At 38.2% G+C, this 23,195-nt stretch overlaps 1 protein-coding gene and 1 long non-coding RNA gene across 2 annotated transcripts in view; one reads left to right on the forward strand and one right to left on the reverse strand.

The window, feature by feature from the left end:
• Positions 1 to 23,195, reverse strand: part of LOC121912934 — a 183,518-nt gene that overhangs the window by 130,384 nt on the left and 29,939 nt on the right. The window lies entirely within an intron of this gene.
• LOC121913176 lies at positions 21,594 to 23,089 on the forward strand. The gene is made up of 3 exons (XR_006100226.1): positions 21,594 to 21,706; positions 22,031 to 22,291; positions 23,052 to 23,089. It is a non-coding gene; the product is annotated as an uncharacterized LOC121913176 (long non-coding RNA).

The raw sequence follows: 23,195 nt of genomic DNA on the forward strand, positions 1-23,195 counted from the left end.
CTGGACAACTGTTTTAGCTGTTACAGTTATAACAGTTGCTCCTCCCTGTGAAAACTTATTGTCACCTATTTTATTTTAGCTGCTTTCAGAAGTGTCTCTCATTTCATGTTCTGCATTTTTCTCTCTGGTTTTCACACTTAACTGAGCAGCAACTTGACCAAAGAACTAACAGAGAGGAAACTAACCAAGACAAGCACAGACTCTGTAATGATTCATTTTCTTCTTCTCATCCTGTTCAGTAAAACTGCATTAATGTTCACAGGTTCAATACATTCTTGTTCCTTCACTGCACCTTCAGACTGTACGATGTTCTGTCTCAGTGCACAGAGAGATTAACTGTAAACAGCATCTAAAACAGTTTCTTTGTACTGTAAAATCAAAGTATGTATGAATATTTTTGGACTTTTAGACTTTTCTATACCTGTATTCACCCAGGCACAATTCAGAAATAGCATAATGAAAGTTATAAAATACAGATTACATTTGAATTACATTCAGCTTTGTCTGCGTCATGGGTGGTGAGGGTGTCTAGCTAATAAGGAAAAATAATGTGAATGGTGAATATGGAGCTTTGAATGACAATGACTGCAGATAAAATCATATTGATGTCATGATCCACTTTGTCTTATTCACTGATTCTTAACTCGTTGCTCTGTGTTACAGTGGTACAGGGTCAGAATGACTGGGGAGTGACTTACACTTCTACTCAGATCTGTGCCTTAAAAGGATCAACAGTGAACATAAACTGCACCTACAGATACACATCCAGAGTAAATGACAATGATACTATGGTTGAGAAAACGTTCTGGTTTACAAAAGAGAGTAATGGTGTGTATGTGGATCTGAGAACAGACTCACAGTATTCAAGTCGTGTTCAGTATCACTGTGATAAGAACGACTGCACTCTGAGAATCACAGACCTGAGAGAGAGCGACTCAGCTGAGTACAAGTTCATGTTCATAACAAACCAACCAGGAGGGAGATTTACTGGTTCACCTGGAATCACTTTGACTGTGACAGGTAAAATTTTCATCTGAAGATTTATAATTTAATTCCAAACTGTGAACACAAGTGTATGTGTGAATGTTGACAGTTAAGTTTAAAATCAAGTCTTCTCACTTTTTTTTTCTTTATTCACATATGCAGATCTCCAGGTGCAGGTGAGCAGATCAACATTCAATCCTTCCCGGGCAGAGCTGAAGTGTCACAGCAGCTGTCATCTACCTGATGGTTCCTCCTACATCTGGAAGAAGAATGGACAGGACATATCGGGACAAACATCAAATTCTTATTCAGGCAGCTTTGATTCTACAGACAGTTATTCCTGTGCTGTGAAAGGACATGCGAAGTTCCCCTCTCCTTCACTATGTGAGTTTACTTCACAGTCTTTTACACCATCTAGTGGAGTGTTTTAGCTAATGTATCAGAACTGAATGTGTCATAAATATGGATATCACTTCCCTCTCTGTAATGGTCCCATTATGCTCATGGGATACTGCTGTAGGTATCCCAACATCAATGCAACCTTCAATATGTCATAATAATATTAAATTAATTATCATAATAATATTATGTTCATAATGTCTGACAGCTATAGGCTACATAGATAAAAACACATACAGGAAAAGTCATGCACACATAATGCTTAATGTTGGAGACATCAAGCCTCAAGCTTTTTCAGCATTAGCGTGTTCTGTTGCACCTGTCACCACATCAAACAGTGTTGTCACAGTGTACTGACACACCCTGGAGTGCACTTCTGCATCAGAGCTTAAACCACTAGAGGGCAGTAAAGACAAGGTTTCAGCTGGTGTTAAGTTGCTCTTTTAAAGAAAAAAATGTACTGTGAAATGTATGTAGTTTAGTTCTATAGTTTATTTAAGTGCATTCTTAACTGAAAGGAGTAATGCTAAATACTACATTTCCCAGAGAGCTATGAGATCACTTGAAACCCTACAGTATACATGGCTCCACATCTCATGATTATACATTTCCTTTATCAAACTGTATCTAGATTAATCATCAGTTTTTTGAATGTATTGATCCTCACATGACATTAAATTAAAAACTTCAACATTGCATTATTAATTGCATTTTGTGGTACTCAAGTGTAAAACACTCTTTATGTTTGTTCTTGTGTTGGTGCCATAAGCTTCATAAATAAATCTCATGTCCTTCTCTGAGGTGGAAAGAAGGAGGCCCATGCAGTATCACAGCAGGTTTACATACTGAAGGACCTTCATGACAGAATAAAGTCTGTTCTCTGATGTTGTTGTGAGTCTGATTGCGGATTCTGTCGTGCTCTGTGTTACAGCGGGTCACTGGGGAGTGATGTACTCTTCTACTCAGATCTGTGCCTTCAAAGGATCAGCAGTGAAGATAAACTGCACCTACAGATACCCATCCAGAATAAATGACCATGATACTGAAATTAAGGAAACGTTCTGGTTTACTAAAGGGCCTGATTATGACCCTGTGAATCTGAAAAAAGACTCAGAGTATTCAGGTCGTGTTCAGTATCACTGTGATAAGAACGACTGCACTCTGACAATCACAGACCTGAGAGAGAGCGACTCAGCTGAGTACAAGTTCAGGTTCATAACAAACCAACCAGGAGGGAAATATACTGGTTCACCTGGAGTCACTTTGACTGTCACAGGTAAAATTTTCATTTGAAATGGAACAAAACATCAGTTCAGGCAGAGCACAGAGCTTTACCAGCTGCTTGGCTACCAGCTGACTAATAATGGTCATCATATTGATAGAAGTGGACAGTGCTTCTATTATAACCCGACACTTCTTACTATTACTTTGTTTACATGCTAATGCTGACACCATCTGCTGCCCCAGTCTCCTCATTATATGCTATGCTTTTGCTATTCTTTATTTCTCTCAAATCTAATGTTCATCTATGTGATTATTAAGGTTAGTTAGTTGAATCTTCATTCCTGCTTGGATTCTCTGAGAGCTCCCTCAAAGAGCAGGTTCCTTTCCACCAAATCTAACTTTATAACCATTTGCTATAAATGGTCGATTTCTTGACGTTGTGATCAGTTAGTTTCAGATGTTTCAGATCATTGAGAAAATGTTACTGTGAACATGTGAATATTTGTTTGTATGTGCTGTATGTTGACAGTTAATTCTGAAATGATATTTGTGTCTTTTGTTCACAGATCCAGACTTCCAAGTGCATGTTAGAAAATCTTCACCCAACCATCATCCCAACTGGACAGAGCTGACATGTCACAGTAATTGTCAGCTGCCTGTTGATCCTTCCTACATCTGGTACAAGAATGGCCAGCAAATGGAGGGAAAAGATATATATTTTCATCTGGACCCAATTAATCCTGAGGACGAGTATTCTTGTACTCTATCAAGATATAAGTCTTTCCGCTCTCCTTCAGTGTGTGAGTTTTCTCCACAATGTTCCACTAACACATCAAGTGAAAACTTTGACCCACATAGTCTACAACAAGTCAGACCCAGTTTTACCTCTTACATCTTACTTATACTTTGTACTTTTATCAACATAACTATTTTACTCAGACCTAAATGTGATGTCAATTGTTTGTTTTTTTGTTTGATTTTTTTTAATACCTTACTGGCTTGTGCAAAGGTGTGTAAGTGTATTCAAGTGCAGGGACACCATACCAAGCAACGTAATGTCTTCAGAATGTTTGTAGAGACAGCAATATTTATAGAAGAAAACAAAAAAGATGTGTGACAGTGAGGCAGATAGTTATCTGAAACTACAGGGCCAATAACACTTAGTGGTATGACAACTCAGCAAGCAGACACACACACACACACACACACACACACACACACACACACACACATGCACACAATCCGAGAGAGGAAAAACAAATACAGAAAAGGACAATTGATTAATGATTAGTAATTAGCAATCTGCCCCCACCAGCAGGAGTCTAAATCTGCTTGCATGAAAGGCAGTGAGTAACTGAGACAGTACACTGGTCAGTGGTAATAATCAAACATTAAAGAGAAAATTGAAAATGTATTCCCTATACTTTCTTTTATTTATTCCTGCCTCCATTATTGTCGTTAGAGTATAAATTATCAGCAAATGAAACAGACTTTATTTTGTTTTGTTTTGATAATATTCACAACTTAAAGTTAATATGTGTTCATATCATATCATTGTACAGATCCTCTAAAGCTTCCCTCTGTGTCAGTGAGTCCCTCTGGTGATATCATGGAGGGCAGTTCAGTGACTCTGACCTGTAGCAGTGATGCTAACCCAGCAGCTAAATACACCTGGTACAAGAGGAATGTAAATCCAGACCTTCAACCTCTCAGTAAAGAACCACAGCTTGTCTTTAGCTCCATCCAGTCCTCTGACTCTGGAGAGTATTACTTTACAGCTAAGAACCAGCTGGGGAAGAGGACATCTGAATACATCTTTATTGATGTGAAATGTGAGTGAAACAGCCTATTTAAAAAGCAAAAAACTGCTTACAGTGGTAAACATCTTTGCACTTTGTTAACGGAAAAGCATTTTGCAGATCATGTGTATTTTCCTCACTTTCCATCTGCTGTAAAAGTAAAATTTAACAGTTCTGTTTCCTTCAGTTCAAACTTTCAGACATTTCACTATAAGGACACATTAATCAACATCTCTGTGTTAGTCAGCTGGCTGATTTTCAACTCCAGTCCCATGGCGAGATGGTCTAGAACCAATGAAGTGATGCTTAAAACATTACAGACAGACAATAACAGCAAAATAAGCACTCACAAGACAGTTCACAAGCCGTGCAGAGCAACAGGACACAGCAAAACATTAATACAATATCCACGATTCATCCATTAACCAGACCACCTTCCAGTTTACAGATGCTGCCACATGCATGATGCTGTTTTTAAAATCATGTGCCACTGTAGTAATTATCACCCTAAAATAATCTGTGTTAATATATCTTTTATAGATGCTCCAAAGTCCTCTTCTGTGTCAGTGAGTCCCTCTGGTGAGATAGTGGAGGGCAGTTCAGTGACTCTGACCTGTAGCAGTGATGCTAACCCAGCAGCTAACTATACCTGGTACAAGGAGAACCAAACACTGCTTCAAGGACCAGAAGGAATTTATCATTTTACCTCCATCAGCTCTGAAGACAGAGGGATCTACCACTGCAAGTCTGAGAATCAATATGGAGAGAACTCTACATCTCTATTCATTAATGTCCAGTGTAAGTACAAAACAAATCAAATCTCTGACATACAAAGTGGGGCTTAACTAATGTTATGATTTATCTGCCATCGGAGTTTAGGCTGGTAGAAACATCATGTTCTAAAGTAGAAAGGCTGAAGGTAGATTCTAACATGGCCGCTTTTTCTTTGGTCCCCTCCTGCTGGTTTTGTATGCATATAAATGAACCCAAAGAAAAATACTGATTTTTTTGGTCTCTATACATATTGCCCCCCAGATGCTCCAAAGCTTCCGTCTGTGTCAGTGAGTCCCTCTGGTGAGATAGTGGAGGGCAGTTCAGTGACTCTGACCTGTAGCAGTGATGCTAACCCAGCAGCTAATTATACCTGGTACAAGGAGAATGAAGACTCACCAAAAGCATCAGGACAGATCTTCACCATCACTGATGTCAGACCTGAACACAGTGGGAATTACTACTGTGAAGCCCAGAACATCAGAGGACGTCATAACTCCACCTTATATCTGACTGTTGTGGCAGGTATGTTATGCTCATTGATGTTCACACACACATACACATACACACACACACACACACACACATACAGACATGCACACAGACACGCACATACACGTACTTGTATACTACATTATTGATAAGGCATATCTCCTTTCTGTGGGTCTCAATTTTTAGGGAAATCCGTATTTATAATTAATATCATCGTGGTGATTCTGGTGGTCCTGATGCTGATTTCTCTGCTTCTGTTGAGTCTGTGGATGTGGTAAAACAATAGAGAAAACATCCTTCTTTAATTTTCTTATAAAAACATTTTCCAAGTCATGAATTTCATTTTGTTAAAGTTCTTGTTCTTGTTGGATTCAATCCAGGAAGAAGAAAACTCTGAGCTCCACCACTGAACTGAATGAACTTGTAGAGACTATAGAGGTGAGAGAGAGACCTTATTGACAGAACTTACAGTTATGATGATTTGGCTTATAAATGCACTAGAACACATTTTATTATTAACTTGAAATCATAAAGGGAATTTAAATGTAAAGAAAAACTTGCTGAGTAGAAACCAGTAATGTTTTAGGCCTTAAAGGTCAACACAGAATTGAATCTGAAGCATTATTATTAAAAATATTTAAAAGATTTTAACAGTATGCTTTTGCATGAATGAGATTCATTGAGTCTTATATTGTCATCTCTCTCCATCAGTTGGACTCTTCTCCAGTGTATGAGAACGTCTCAGACTTGCAGTTTGTCGCTTCAGCAGACAGAAGACACAGAGGAGCAGGAAGACGTGGAGTAAAGTCCAGTCAGGTTGGAGCATCATGAAAGGAAAAAAACAGGCCAACAGAGAGACTTTATTGACAAAACTTACCCTATAATACAATTATAATTATTTGGCTTAGAAATGCACTAGAACACATTTTATTATCAACATGAAATCATAAAATGAATTTAAATGTAAAGAACAACTTGCTGAGTAGAAACCAGTAATGTTTTAGGCCTTAAAGTTCAACACAGAATTTAGTCTGAAGCATTTTTATTATCATCATTATTATTATTATTATTATTAGTATTACAAATATTTAAAAAATGTCTAACTCTATGTAAATTGTATGAATGAGGCTCATTGAGTCTTTTATTGTCATCTCTCTCCATCAGTTGGACTCTTCTGTGTATGAGAACGTCTCAGACTTGCAGGTCGTCGCTGCAGCACAGACAGAAGACACAGAGATCTACAAAAACCTGGAGTAAAGTCCAGTCAGGTTGGAGCCTCCTGAAATGAGAAAAACAGGCCGACATTAGATTCATTGTTACAGTTACAAGAAGTAACTCATCGAATTTTCGTGTGATTTTGTTGTGATGCAGTTGAACCAGAGGCTGGACTCACCTGATGGAAGCAGAAAGTAGTACAACAGTGAAATATGACAGTGGAGAGAGAGGCTGTAGAGGATGATGTGGACGTTTTCATGTTCAGTTTTCAGCAGCAGCAGCAGGTAGAAGTGAGCAGCACAGACAGTCAGTAACAGCATGTAGCAGAAGCTTTGAGAAGAATGTGCTGATGGCAGCTTGAACTGAATCATGTCGATGTGTCGAACATGATTGATTGTTTAGATCAGTTGAATGTCAGGTGGTGTGTGTGACTCAATTGATTTATAATTTACTGAATGTTCTGTCTGAACTAATGCAAGCTTATTTTTTTCTCTGTAGAGTTAGTTATATTACAGATATTTAGGATTAGAGCTGTTATGTGAAATGTTATTTTAAATGTAAAAATGCTGTAGACTGGAGAGAGAGGCTGTAGAGGATAATGTGGACGTTTTCAGTAGCAGCAGGTGTGTGTGACTCATAACTGTGTTTATGTATATTGAGTGTTCTGTGTGAGGTAATGCAGGCTATATTATTGTACTTTACTCCTTTTTCTTTTTTTTTTATATTACAGATATTTAGGATTAGAGCTGTTATGCAAAATGTTACTTTAATTGTATATATAATAAATCACTTTTGAAGAATCCTGATTGGCTTCCTGGTTTGCACCTGTCCTGGTTCACAAAGCTCATTAAGTCTGTTCAGAACAAAGACATCAAACTGGAAGCATCACATTCACACCATGTGCAGTATACTGTATATTTTCACACATCAAATTCAAACATAATCTCGGTTCTATGAAACTTTGCTGAATGTCACATTATCCAGGTATCGCTATGGCTGAATAAACAGCCAGTTTCCACAAAAAGTGTAATTGAAAACTTAATTTCAGTTCCCTTTCACTGCTGCAGAGGGCGACAATGTGCAGAAAGGTTCAGCTTTAATGAGAAACGTCATCTTGCATGCATCTTGCAGGAGGACTGTATTTTGTGAAAAGTGCTAAAAGTAAATTTAAATGTGTTTTAACAATCAGTGATGAATGATAAATTGTTTTCAAAATGCAAGTATGTCATTTTTAATGTTTTCCCCAAATTTAAATAAAGGACATCTCAGTACACATTCAATCCAACAGAACCAAGAAAAAATATTTCTTACCTTTGCCCTCAATATTCAGCCTTTTTCCTCTTGCCTCTTGTGCCTTAAGTTTCTAACTTGTGGCTCTGGGCTGTAACACTCCATGTAGCCAGAGGGAGAGAGACATTCAGAGGCACCGTCACTGTCTGATAGATGGTGACCATGTACTGAACTGTGGTCAGAGATGCTGTGGTCATCATCTGATCTGTCCATTGTCTGGTCACACTTCTGGGCCAGAATCTCTGCGTATGGCCTTCTAAAGCTTCTACTGTGTGAATGCCTATCTCGACACAGTTGGTGGACATGGTGGTTACGCCCAGTGTCCCTATGCTGCCTTTTGTCACCCCCCTTTGGACTGTTATGAGGGTGATCTTTTGAGGCAGCAGACCTGTATGATGCTTCAGTGTTTGAGCTGGCAGGCCAATGGCAAGATGGCTGAAGTCACCTGGTGACTGAGCACATGGCATGCCAAGAATTTGGCTGACAAAGGGAACTACAGAGGTAAAAGGCCAGACCATGTGGTGTCTTAAACCACATGTGCTGCCTGAACCAAAGTTTGCAAAACTAGGTTTTAAACCTCTTAACTGTGTGGTTCTCTGTTTAAGGCCAATTGATGTAGGATCGAGGTGCCAGGTTAGGAAGAGGTTAGTTGCATGCAAGGCCTAATTACTGGATGTAACATGTGTTAAGCATGCTAACATTAACCTAGCGGTGTGGCTATGCAATAACCTGACTATGAACAACAAGGACATCACAACGATAGTTCAATGAATAACCTTAGCCAAATCAATACATGTACAGTACACTGATTAAGTTAAACATTCTTGCTTAGCCGTGCGATGCTTCACTATGTTGCTAGGCTATGCCCAGTTGTTACCAGTCCATGAAGAAAGAGATGCTTTGTGGTGCGCTGCTTCTTAGCTGGTAAATCCGTGGAAGAGACAGGCTGAGAAGAGTTTGGCTCCAAAGCTGAAAGGATGCAGCATTTGCTATGTAGGTCTGGTGCTCCAGTCGTGCAGGTCAGAGGACCCAGGTCCAGTCCTTTGTGTAGAGTTAGTGGCAAGCTAACTCTGTTTCGTGGCTCCTGTACTTGTTAAACCAGCCAGCAGACTTGTGTGGTAGCTGCTGGCACTAGAAAACAGTTTCTGAGTCTTAGGCAAGCTCTCGCGTCTTCTGCCGCAAAGAAAGAGTTCTGTGTGTGTCTGCTGTGAGCAGGCCACACAAGAGAGCAGAGAGCTGTGAGGAGAAAGAGGAGCTGAGGGCTGCTCCCTCAGCAGCTGGACGTGAAAAAGAGCAAGGAGGAGAAAGAGAGAAAGATAAGAGGGGAATCTCTAGTTTTGATAACCTGAGTCCATGGATGGAGCTTCACACTTTGGGTTCGAACCCCCAGGGCTCAGGTCTTGAAACATGTGGTAAACTGTGGTCTACATGTAGTCCCAACAAAAATGATGATTTGGGATGTTGCTAAAATGAAGATGCACAGACACAGTTTATATTGAGGAAGACTTTAATTGTCATGTGAGCTGTTTATCACCTTTTCAGTCCATTTAAACTCTTTGGGTTCACTCAGGGAAGCAGAATGTGTGGCGGTTTACTGAGTATGAAGCCTTTTCAGTATAACAGTCCATATTGTTTAGTGTCACAGTTTAGTGACAACTGTAGATCACTGACTGACTCATTTTCATACTTAGACACCTCGACTGTGAGCATTTTTTCAACTACTGTACAACAAGGTCACCAATGTGAACAATCAACACTTCTGAAACTGAACTTCTAACTGTAATGTTTAATGAATTTATTGTCAAGAATAAACAGAGTAAGAACAACTACTAAAAGTAAATTTAAATGTGTCTAAACAATCAGTGATTGATGGTAAAAATGTTTTTTCAGGGTTGTGATTCAGTATCTCTGTTGTTTCACTGTCCTCTAGTGGTGAAGCTTCAGTGTTGCAGATTCAGGCTTCATCACTGACATCGCCGCTGTCTTCTTTAAAGGGTCAGTTCACCTGAAAAACAAACAAAAAAAAATGGGAAAAGGATATCTCAGTACACATTCAATCCAACAGCTTTTTTCCCTGTTCAGTAAAACTGTGTCATGGTTCACAGGTCAAAGAGATGAACTGTAGAGAGCATCGATGCATCTTTACACAACAGAAGAACTGAATTCTGATGTGCTCTGTGTTACAGTCAGAATGATTGTGAATGAGTGAGTTTCCAACTGCAGATGTAAAACATTTGTGATCTGATTTACACATAGATTTCTGTATCATGTTTTGATGTACTTTGCTTTTTACTTGATTCTTAATACTTACAATAAACATTGTGCTCAGCATTTGACTTCTTACATCCCATACTGATGCAGTACATCTCTTTGAACTCATGGTGGTGTATTCAGTGTCTTAACATGCACTAGAAGTGTGAAGAGATGCATCAAACCGAATGTCACACATCTGTTATGTGTCCTGTTTTTTCTTTAGACAATGAACTGTGCCCACACTTAATAAGAGTAAGATAATAGAAATGTCTCATTATTTCTCTTCTGTCTTTATTTTACTAGCAGATCAAAACACTGGTCTGTTATTCTCTCTAACATAGATTACATTAAGTCTTTTGTAAAACAGTAACTATTTTTTAACTTATGTGTTTACTGTCATTTGGCTCCTCATGCATATTCATGAAATAACAAACAGGAAGGAAATCGAGTCATTTAACATCCTGATATCTGACTTCTGCTCACAGATCACAGAGGACGAGCATCTTAACAGACAACGTCCTTCTCTGTTGTAAGTAGAATAGTTTACTGACATGACTATTACATGTTGTTTACATTATTTGATGTATTTTATTGTCTCTGAAGCCTCACAGAGAGATGAGAGGAGCAGCTATGAGTTTAACAGCAGCAGCGAGTGGATTTGTTGTCTTCCTTCTCTCTGTGTCAGGTACTGTATATCTACATTTACATTGTAGGACATTAAGCACACTTATTCAGAGCAGCATTAAGTGATTTGAAGAAAGTAAATCTAAAATATCCCAGATCAGCTATTTTCTAGGTTTGATGTATGTGTGATGCAGTATGATGAATAACTTTTAAACTCTACAACCCCAAACATTCACTTCTGTTTATTTCTGTGTAAACTATAGCTGTTAAATGAAGGCAAAATGGTAAAAATAATAACATCAATATTTACTGCTGAACACTTTAATAATATTATATTAAGATGTTCAGCTGTGTCTGCGTCATGGGTGGTGGGGGTGGGGGTGACTAGCTAATAAGGTTTGTCCACCCTCCCTCCATGGATTGTAAGAATCATATATTTTTGTACATGCATATGCATATATACATAGTTCTATGATGGTACAGCAATGCACTGAGAATTTCATCTCGTCATGATGTTTTAAATCTGTTTGGTAATTTCTGCACTCTGTACTGTAGAGCTGGACAACTGTTTTAGCTGTTACAGTTATAAAAGTTGCCTCTCCCTGTGAAAACTTGTTGTCACCTATTTTATTTCAGTTGCTTTCAAACATTTCCTTACATCATGTTCTCTGTGGTTTTCACACTTACCTCAGCATCAACTAGGCCAAAGAACTAACAGAGAGGAAACTCAGTACACAGAGGGTATTGTCAGGTTTTTTTTTTTTGTTGTTGTTGTTGCTTTCAATAGTTTCCCTCACTTCATGCTCTGCATTTCTCTGTGGTTTTCACACTTAACTCAGCAGCAACTTGACCAAAGAACTAACAGAGAGGAAACTAACCTAGACAAGCACAGACTCTCTAATGCTTCATTTTCTTCTTCTCATCCTGTTCAGTAAAACTGCATCAATGTTCACAGGTTCAATACATTCTTGTTCCTTCACTGCACCTTCAGACTATACGATGTTCTGTCTCAGTGCACAGAGAGATTAACTGTAAACAGCATCTTTGTACTGAAAATTCAAAGTATGTATAAATATATTAGGCCTTTTAGACTTTTCTATACCTGTGTTCACCCAGGCACAATTCAGAAATAACATAATGAAAGTCATAAAATAGAGATATAAAGTGTATAAAAAGTAATTGAACATGGGGAAAAATAATGAAATAGAACAAGTCTGAGTTTTAATGAAGTGAAAACAACATTGATGTACCACTGATCTGCTGATCCACTCAAAAAAAAGTTACTTAAATGTCTTTTTACTCATTTCATGTTTGATGGACTTGTTTGATAACACATAAGAGACACATTTCAGGTGTTCAACTTTTGCTTTTTTAAAACTACAACAAACAAGGGGAACTTAAGTAAAAAGTTGCAGAATGAATGGACTAAAGCTGAAACACTCAGCAGTAACAAATGATAAAATATGATAAACAACTGATAAAATACTGTATTCCAGTTCAGTTCTAGTTAGATTGATGCACGATGAGTTTAGGCTGGTAGAAACATCATGTTCTAAAGTAGAAAGGCTGAAAGGCAGATTCTAGCATGGCTGCTTTTTCTTTGGTCCCCTCCTGCTGGTTTTGTATGCATATAAATGAACCCAAAGAAAAAATACTGATTTGTTTGGTCTCTATACATATTGCCCCCCAGATGCTCCAAAGCTTCTCTCTGTGTCAGTGAGTCCCTCTGGTGAGATAGTGGAGGGCAGTTCAGTGAATCTGACCTGTAGCAGTGATGCTAACCCAGCAGCTAATTATACCTGGTACAAGGAGAATGAAGACTCACCAAAAGCATCAGGACAGATCTTCACCATCACTGATGTCAGACCTGAACACAGTGGGAATTATTACTGTGAAGCCCAGAACAGAAGAGGACGTCATAACTCCACCTTATATCTGACTGTTGTGGCAGGTAAGTTGTGATCATTGACCTTCACACACACACACACACACACACACACACACACACACACACACACACACACACACACACACACACACCTGTATGCTACATTATTGATAAGGCACATCTCCTTTCTGTCGGTCTCCATTTTTAGGGAAATCAGTAATTATACTTAGTATCATCGTGGTGATTCTGGTGGTCCTGATGCTGATTCCTCTGCTTCTCTTGAGTCTGTGGTTGAGGTAAAACAATTAAGAAGACATCCCTTCTTTTATTAAGTCATTAATTTAATTTAGTTAAGTATTTCTCTTTGGATTCAATCCAGGAAGAAGAAAACTCTGAGCTCCACCACTGAACTAAATGAACCTGTAGAGACTATAGAGGTGAGAGAGAAACGTTATTGACAGAATTTACCCTAAAATACAGTTATGATAATTCGCCTTATAAATTAATAAGGCTGGCTCGAACACCAAACATAATAATGGACACAACACCAGCAGGAATTTACTACATATGAGTTTATTAAAGTAAATTAATGAAATAGATGAATAAATGAAGACCAGATACTTAGCACCACAAAGGTGTCGCTGCAGCAGGATGGAGAGAGAGAGAGCTTAACAAAAAAGACCTGCGTATATAGACTCAGCCCACCAATCAGCACAGGTGCTCACCAACAGATGATCAACCTCAACAGGAAACACCAAAATAAAACAGGATGTAACAAAATGCACTAGAACACATTTTATTATCAACATGAATAGGAGTCGGTAAAGTTTTAGACCTTAAAGGTCAGCACAGAATTGAGTCTGAAGCATTATAATTAAAAATATTTTAATAATTCTAACAGTATCCAAATTGCATGAATGAGGTTCAATGAGTCTTCTATTGTCAGCTCTCCCCATCAGCTGGACTCTTCTCTTGTGTATGAGAACGTCTTAGACTTGAAGGTCGTCATTGCGGCATGGACTGAAGACACAGAGATCTACGAAACCCTGGAGTAAAGTCCAGTCAGGTTGGATCCTCCTGAAAGGAAAACACTGGTTGACAAATACCTCACCAATGTGGTTTTGTTGTGATGCAGTTGAACCAGAGGCTGGACTCACGTGATGGAAGCAGAAAGTAGTACAACAGCGAAATATGGCAGTGGAGAGAGAGGCTGTAGAGGATGATGTGGATATTGTGTTTATTTGTGATATAATTGCAGGCTATATTATTGTACTTTACTCCTTTTTCCTTTTTCTTTATTACACATATTTAGGATTAGAGCTGTTCTGCAAAATGTTATTTTGAATGTATACATAATAAATTACTTTTGAAGAATCCTGATTGGCTTCCTGGTTTGCATTTGTCCTGGCTCACAAAGCTCATTAAGTCTATTCAGAACAGAATATACTATATATTATCACATATCAAATTCAAACATAATCTCCGTTTTATCACACTTTGCAGAATGTCACATTATCCAGGTATCACTGTGGTTGTACAGCCAGTTTCCTCAAAAACTGTAATTAGAAACTTAATTTCAGTTCCCTTTCACTGCTGCAGAGGGCGACAGTGTGAACAAAGTTTCAGCTTTAAAGGACAGGTTCACATTTTTTCAAGTCTGTCTTAAAACAACAGTCAGGTGCCCATATGAACATTGAAACAGGTGTTGCTCACTGTAATCATTCCTCCCGTTCATACTGACCATTAGAAGATCCCATCCTAATGCTCTTACAATGTAAGTGATGGGGGACAAAATCCACAGTCCTTGTTTTGACCAAAATCATATTTAAAAGTTTATCTGAAGATAATATGAGGCTTCAGACATCTTAGTTAGTCCAAAAAAAGTGGATATGTTCTACAGTTACAGTCTTTTTAGTAAGAAATGTTGCCTTTGTGTCTCGATGGACAGTGTTTTCTGTTTCATAATTTCTTCAAATAAAATTTTAAATACATTTTTGCACAGAAGGAGGACTGTGGATTTTGTCCACCATCACTTACATTTAAAGTGCATTATGAAGGGATCTCTATGGTTAATATGAACAGGATGAATGATTACAGCAAGAAAATGAAGGTTTGAGATGTTGCTAAAATGAAGATGCACAGACACAGTTTGTATTGAAGGAGACCTTAATTGTCATGTGAGCTGTTTATATCTGAAACTGAAGCTCTAACTGTAATGTTTAATGAATTTAATGTCAAGAGTAAACAGATTAAGATGCAACTCAATCATAAAAAGTGAAAAGTACTAAAAGTAAATTTAAATGTGTCTAAACAATCAGTGATTGATGGTAAAATGTTGTTTCAGGGTTGTGATTCAGTATCTCTGATGTTTCACTGTCCTCTAGTGGTGAAGCTTCAGTGTTGCAGATTCAGGCTTCATCACTGATGATGTGCTCTGTGTTACAGTCAGAATGATTGTGAATGAGTGAGTTTACAACTGCAGATGTAAAACATTTTGTCATCTGATTTACACATAGACTTCTGTATCATGTTTTGATGTACTTTGCTTTTTACTTGTTTCTTAATACTTACAATAGACATTGTGCTCATCATGTGACTTCTTACATCCCATACTGATGCAGTACATCTCTTTGAACTCATGGTGGTGTATTCAGTGTCTTAACATGCACTAGAGGTGTGAAGAGATGCATCAAACCAAATGTCACACATCCGTCACGTGTCATGTTTTTTCTTTAGACACTGAACTGTGCGCACACTTAAAAAGAGTAAGATAATAAAACAATGTCTGATTATTTCTATTCTCTCTTTAAAGGTCAAAACACTGATCTGTTATTCTCTCTAATATAGATTATATTAAGTCTTTAGAAAACAGTAAAACTTGGTTTTAACTTATGTGTTTCCTGGCATTTGGCTCCTCATGCATATTCATAATTCTAAGAAAGAGGAAGTCAATCAAGTGTTTTAACATCCTGATATGTGACTTCTGCTCACAGATCACAGAGGACGAGCATCTTAACAGACAACGTCCTTCTCTGTTGTAAGTAGAATAGTTTACTGATATGACTATTACATGTTGTTTACATTATTTGATGTATTTTATTGTCTCTGAAGCCTCACAGAGAGATGAGAGGAGCAGCTATGAGTTTAACAGCAGCAGCGAGTGGATTTGTTGTCTTCCTTCTCTCTGTGTCAGGTACTGTATATCTACATTTACATTGTAGGACATTTAGCACACTTATTCAGAGCAGCATGAAGTCATTTTAAGAAAGTAAATCTAAAATATCCCAGATCAGCACTTTTCCAGGTTTGATGTATGTGTGATGCAGTATGATGAATAACTTTTAAACTCTACAACCCCAAACGTTCACTTCTGTTTATTTCTGTGTAAACTATAGCTGTTGAATGAAGGCAAAATGGTTAAAAATAATAACATCAATATTTACTGCTGATCACTTTAATAATATGATATTAAGATGTTCAGCTGTGTCTGCATCATGGGTGGTGGGGGTGGGGGTGTCTAGCTAGTAAGGTCTGTCAACCCTCCCTCCATGGATTGTAAGAATCATATATTTTTATACATGCATATGCATATATACATAGTTCTATGATGGTACAGCAATGCACTGAGAATTTCATCTCATCATGATGTTTTAAATGTGTTTGGTAATTTCTGCACTCTGTACTGTAGAGCTGGACAACTGTTTTAGCTGTTACAGTTATAACAGTTGCCCCTCCCTGTGAAAACTTATTGTCACCTATTTTATTTTAGCCGCTTTCAGAAGTTTCCCTCACTTCATGTTCTGCATTTCTCTGTGGTTTTCACACTTAACTCAGCAGCAACTTGACCAAAGAACTAACAGAGAGGAAACTAACCAAGACAAGCACAGACTCTCTAATGATTCATTTTCTTCTTCTCATCCTGTTCAGTAAAACTGCATTAATGTTCACAGGTTCAATACATTCTTGTTCCTTCACTGCACCTTCAGACTGTACGATGTTCTGTCTCAGTGCACAGAGAGATTAACCGTAAACAGCATCTAAAACTGTTTCTTTGCACTGTAATTAAATAAAAACAGTTTGTCTTTGGACTTTTATACTCCTGTGTTCACTCAGGGCTCATTCAGAAATAAAAGTCAAAGTAAAAATTATTTTTAACAAGAATTATGAAGAAAATTATAAAGAAAATGAACATAAGAGACACATTTCAGGTGTTCCGCTTTAGCTTTTTTAAAATTACGCCAAACAAGCAGAACAACAGTAAAAACTTGCAGAATGAATGGACTAAAGCTGAAACAAATGTAACAAAGTAACAAATGATAAAATGTTATAAACAACTGATAAAATACTGTATTCCAGTTCAGTTCTAGTTAGATTGATGCACTATGAGGAGGTTTGAATGACATTGACTGCAGATAAAATCATATTGATGCCATGATCCACTTCGTCTTATTCACTGATTCTTAACTTGTTATGAATCTGATTGTGGTTTCTGATGTGCTCTGTGTTACAGTGGTACAGGGTCAGAATGACTGGGGAGTGACTTACACTTCTACTCAGATCTGTGCCTTTAAAGGATCAACAGTGGACATGAACTGCACCTACAGATACACATCCAGAATAAATGATCATGATACTGAAGTTGAGAGAACATTCTGGTATACTAAATTGAGTAATAAAGAACCTGTGGATCTGAGAACAGACTCAAAGTACGCAGGTCGTGTTCAGTATCACTGTGATAAGAACAACTGCACTCTGAGAATCACAGACCTGAGAGAGAGCGACTCAGCTGAGTACAAGTTCAGGTTCATAACAAACCAACCAGGAGGGAGATTTACTGGTTCACCTGGAGTCACTTTGACTGTCAAAGGTAAAATTTTCATTGGAAGATTTAATGTAACTTCAAATGGTTAATATCTTGGAAATATCCATGTTTGTGTGTGTATGAGCATAAATGGCATTTCTGTTCTTTCTTTACATATACAGATCTGCAGGTGCAGGTGAGCGGATCAGTATTCTATCCTACCTGGAGAGAGCTGAAGTGTCACAGCAGTTGTCATCTACCTGATGGTTCTTCCTTCATCTGGTACACGAATGGACAGAAAATTCAGAATGCAACATCTTCTACTTATAAAAAGTACTTTTCTCCTGAAGACAGCTATTCCTGTGCATTAAAAGGATTTGAGCATCATCCCGCTCCTTCAGTTTGTGAGTTTACAACACACTCTCTCACCAACAAAGCCACATCTAGTAGAACCTTTAACCTCTTGTACTTTAACTTGTATGTACATGTTTGTGTACCAACCTAGAGCCCGGAGGGGTGTTCCATCAACGCAGCTAAAGAAAGCCTGGCTAGAATTAACGTCAACTTTCATTTTAGGCTCAAGCTGTTCCACTAACGCAGGTTAGCTGCCTCTAGTCAGCGCTAAGTCTAGCCAGACTGGAATAAGCTTGATGTGTGCGCGTGCACAGAGTACATAAGCAGCCTAGAACAGTCAGTCGTAGAAAAGACGATACTATGTCGCAAAAAGAAGTGAAAACTACAGCGATGTTCTTCTCTGCAGCAGAACAAACCTGTTGATGAAACTATATAAAGAATATAAAGGGGTTTTCACCATAAAGGCCAATACTGCTACAATAAACAAATTGAAGGAGACAGCTTGGCACAAAATTGATGACAGATTAAATGCATACCTGTAGGCAGGTATTGATGGCCTAAAGGTTAGAGGTGTGAACTTATCACCAGAAGGTTGATGGTTCAATCCTCGCATTCGGCTTGATAAGTCTGGGTGGGGAAAGCGAAGAGTTGTTAGTAAATGAGCATTCAGTAGTATTGCCCTTCAGATCAGTGTGGTTATATTATCACTAGGCTAGATAATATCAGATGTATAATTAAAATTACAGTGTCAGCAACTTAAGAGAACCAACTTACCAACATTATCATCTACTCTTTGACACATTTTCTCTTTCACAAAATGTCCATTAACAAGCGTCAATGAAAGTTAAAAATTGAGTTGCAGTTGGACATAAAGAAACTGGAAAAGGATTTAAGTACAAGTACAGTGGAAACCGCATATAGTGATCACGTCTGTCCAGGTCAAATATCACTGTAATATCATAACCTTTTCTTCCCTTTATTTCTCATGCAGAATACCATCTAATTGACATTTGTATATTTATTACCCTACATGAATATAGAGTTACTGAATTTTATTAACTGTTTCAAAATACAGCACAGCTGTTTCAAACACACTGTGCGCATTTTTGAAGCAGCAGGGTCTGACTTTTGCCAGTGATAAGTTCCTTCTTTTCCCCAGTGGCAGAAAAGGCGAAGAGAGCAGTGAATTTTGCTTACTATAAGCAGTTAATACTGTATACATTTAAACACAGCAGAAGGACATGGTTTGGCCTTTATTTAATTTTCTTTTTGTCTTCACAGCTTAAACAAAATGAGTGAATGAATAAATAAATAACTTCAAAATAACACTGGCACACTTTTATATCTTAAATTATAAACGCTAAGCTTTTAATTAAAAGGGTCCAGTCCAACACAGGAGTGACCACGAATAAAATGGGGATTTACATAAGTATTTTTGTAAAAGTCCCTCACAGTTCTTCTATTTTATGTTTCCTGAACACAGACAAGTGACGCGAGTGTGAAAAGACACTTGATAGAACCGTCTTTTGAGAGTTTCCGTCTGTCGGACATTCTTTGACATGCAGCTGAGTTAAGCTTGACTGTTAGCCTGCCACGGAGCAGGCTAGTTCTGCTGACTAAGTTACCATGGTTACTCAGCTGGGACTCATATAAGCCACAGTGATGGAACGGAACTCTCACTTAAATTAGCGAGGCTTATTGAAATAAGCGAGGCTATCCCGTTAGCCAGCTTGATGGAACACCCCCCGGGTCTACTTGAGGTTTCTTCCCGTTAAAGGGGAGTTTTTCCTTGCTGTTGTCAGCAAGTGCTTGCTCATGAGGGAATTGTTGGGTCTCTGTAAATTAACCGAGTACAGTCTTGACCTGCTCTATGTGGAAAGTGCCCCGAGATGACTTTTGCTGTGATTTGGTGCTATATAAATAAAATTGAATTGAATGTTTCTAGGGCAACATGTGATACAAACATTGCATAGGAGTGGATCAAAACCAAACCACAGCCCCATGAGATTTTAGACATGTTGTTGTCATGAAAGTAGCAGAAGGTGGACCCAAATGCAGAACGCTGGAGGCAGCAGGTACTCGAGAAAACTCTTTATTCCAGACACTATAGCTGGCAAAACACAACTGGAACTGAACAGACCGGAATAAAATAGAGAAAAACTGAAAAATGAATCCACATATATCTTCATGTATAGACACCACAAATAAGAGAGAAAATTGGGTTTTTTTGGGTGAACCAACATTATGCATGTGAAAAACAAGATTTCCTGTTGAGCCTTGTATAGGATTATTACTAAAACAATAGGTACAATAGTACTTTAATCATAGTACTGTTTTGAATTAATTTTTATCTTTCAGGTATCTTTCCTGAGTCCTGCCACAGAGTGACTTATACTGAAAGAAGCATCTGTGCCTTCAGAGGCTCATCAGTGGACATTTCCTGCACATACAGCAGTTATGAATCTATCACATCAACATTCTGGTTCAGTCCTGAACGTAGTCATCAGTGGCAGAATTACTCACAGCCTGAGGACCTTAGTGAAGACTCCCAGTATGCAGGTCGTGTTCAGTTCCTTGAAACAGAGAGAGGACGCTCCACTCTGAGAATCTCTGACCTGAGAGACAGCGATTCAGCCCAGTATCACTTCACATTCAAAACACAAAGCTTTGAATGGAGGAGTAGTTTACCTGGAACAACTCTGACTGTCACAGGTACTGATGAAAACAAACTGATGACTAGTGAAAGTGGTGAATAGTTATTGTTGAAGAGTTTCACATAAAATTTATTGGATTATATTGAGTACTTTCCCCCATTTACACTTTTGATTGGATGATCTTAAATTATTTTACCCACCAGAACTATAGAGGTTATTTTGACTGTATGTGAGTATTTTACTGGTAACAAATGCCATTTTTGATCCTTCCTCAAAGATCCAGCTCTCCAGGTGCAGGTGATCACAATAACAGTCCATCAGTCTTATACCGAGGCAAAGCTGAAATGTCTCAGCAGCTGCAGTCCAGCAGGTCGTATTTCTTACGTCTGGTTCAAGAACGGACAGAAAGTTATGAAGGAGGAAACTTCTCTTTATTCAGGGCAGTTTAATCCTGGTGACAACGTCTCCTGTGCTTTGAAAGGACACGAGGACAGCTCTCCTTCAGTGTGTGAGTTTACCTAACTATGTCACTAACACAATGTCAAAATGTATCCAAGGTAACAGATAGTTGATTTTAATATGAGCAGCAACAAGGGAATCAACTTTCACTCCTCACTTTGTGTCTAACATATGCTTCTTACATTGTGTCAGTTATTCAACTGTTGAATAACTATGTTTTCTCCTCCAGATGCTCCAATGCCTCCCTCTGTGTCAATGAGTCCATCTGGTGAAATCACTGAGGGCAGTTCAGTGACTCTGAACTGTAGCAGTGATGCTAACCCAGCAGCTAATTATACCTGGTACAAGAAGAATGTAAATCCAGACCTTCAACCTGTCAGTAAAGAACCACAGCTTGTCTTCAGCTCCATCCAGTCCTCTGACTCTGGAGAGTATTACTGTACAGCTGAGAATCAGCTTGGGAAGAGGACATCTGAATACATTGTTATTGATGTGAAATGTGAGTGAAACAGCTTATTTAAAGGATTATACCAGTGGTTTATATATAATTTATAGTAAATTGACTAAAACTGCAATATTATTGTACAGCACTTTGCAAGCCATGCTGCATTTTTTCTTTTTTGTTTACTACCATCCAGGCAGCCATTGTTTTTTCTATTCATTTCAGTTTTGTTAAATGTTAACATTTGGGTTTTAGAATGGAACTGTCAGACATCCAGTTTGACATACTGCCCCATTTAACTATTTAGAACTAAATATTTACCTACAATATATGTTACTGTTGTAATACACCCCAATTTGTTCTGTGTAAATACATCTCCAGATGCTCCAAAGCTTCCCTCTGTGTCAGTGAGTCCCTCTGGTGAAATAGTTGAGGGCACTTCAGTGACTCTGACCTGTGGCAGTAATGCTAAACCAGCAGCTACTTATACCTGGTACAAAGAGGACCAAACAGTGCTTCAAGGGCAACGAGGAAGTTTTCATTTCACCTCCATCAGCTCTGAGGACAGAGGGATCTACTACTGCAAGTCTGAGAATCAATATGGACAGATCAACTCTTCATTTCTATTCATTGACGTCCAGTGTAAGTACAAAACATCGACTCATCTTTTAAGCAAAGGGTGGATTTTCAAGGTGCTTAGAGTAGGATGGTTTGAGCCAAATGGGACATTCAACCAATTATCGTATTGTTTCTGGGAAAGCAAAGACAAGATTGGTCATGTGACCATAAATAGCAACAACAGGCAGGTTTACTAACACTATGATGGCAAGAAAATTATAGTTTAGAAGGCTACAGGTTCAACATACAGTAGACTGACTTTAGCTCTAAACTGGTTTATAATGCAAATTGTTGGAAATGATAAGACATAGTTGAGTTGAACCTCTCACCACAGCTGTGGTTTGTTTGCAACAATGGAGCGAGCATCAGTAATAACAATAGTTAAACCTTAATATCTTACAGTTGGTAATGAATGAAAGTCACACCGTTTTCTAAAAAGCCTCAATGTGCAACATGTGGATTTTTGATTTCTTTCTTACTGTGTATGTTAAATGTTGAACCCACACTACTAAGCATTTTCCCTCTGGGATAATAATGATAAAGTTGGTTTGTTATATGACTTTTGCACCTCCTGCTGGTAGTTCAAAAGAATGTGGCAGACACCAATTTGTCAACAATTTAGACAAAAACATGTGTCACCAGAGTTATTTGAAAGATGCTATGATCACCTTAAAAGCATCTACACATACACAACACAGTTTTCTACGTAGTTTTCTTCATTATTCCTCCAACATTATGCATAAAAATATTAATGAGATGCATCTCCATACATATTGTCCTCCAGATGGTCCAAAGCTTCCCTCTGTGTCAGTGAGTCCCTCTGGTGAGATACTGGAGGGCAGTTCAGTGACTCTGACCTGTAGCAGTGATGCTAACCCAGCAGCTAATTATACCTGGTACAAGAAGAATGTAAATCCAGACCTTCAAC

Source organism: Thunnus maccoyii, chromosome 2 (assembly GCF_910596095.1).
Source record: "Thunnus maccoyii chromosome 2, fThuMac1.1, whole genome shotgun sequence".
NCBI lineage: Eukaryota > Metazoa > Chordata > Actinopteri > Scombriformes > Scombridae > Thunnus > Thunnus maccoyii.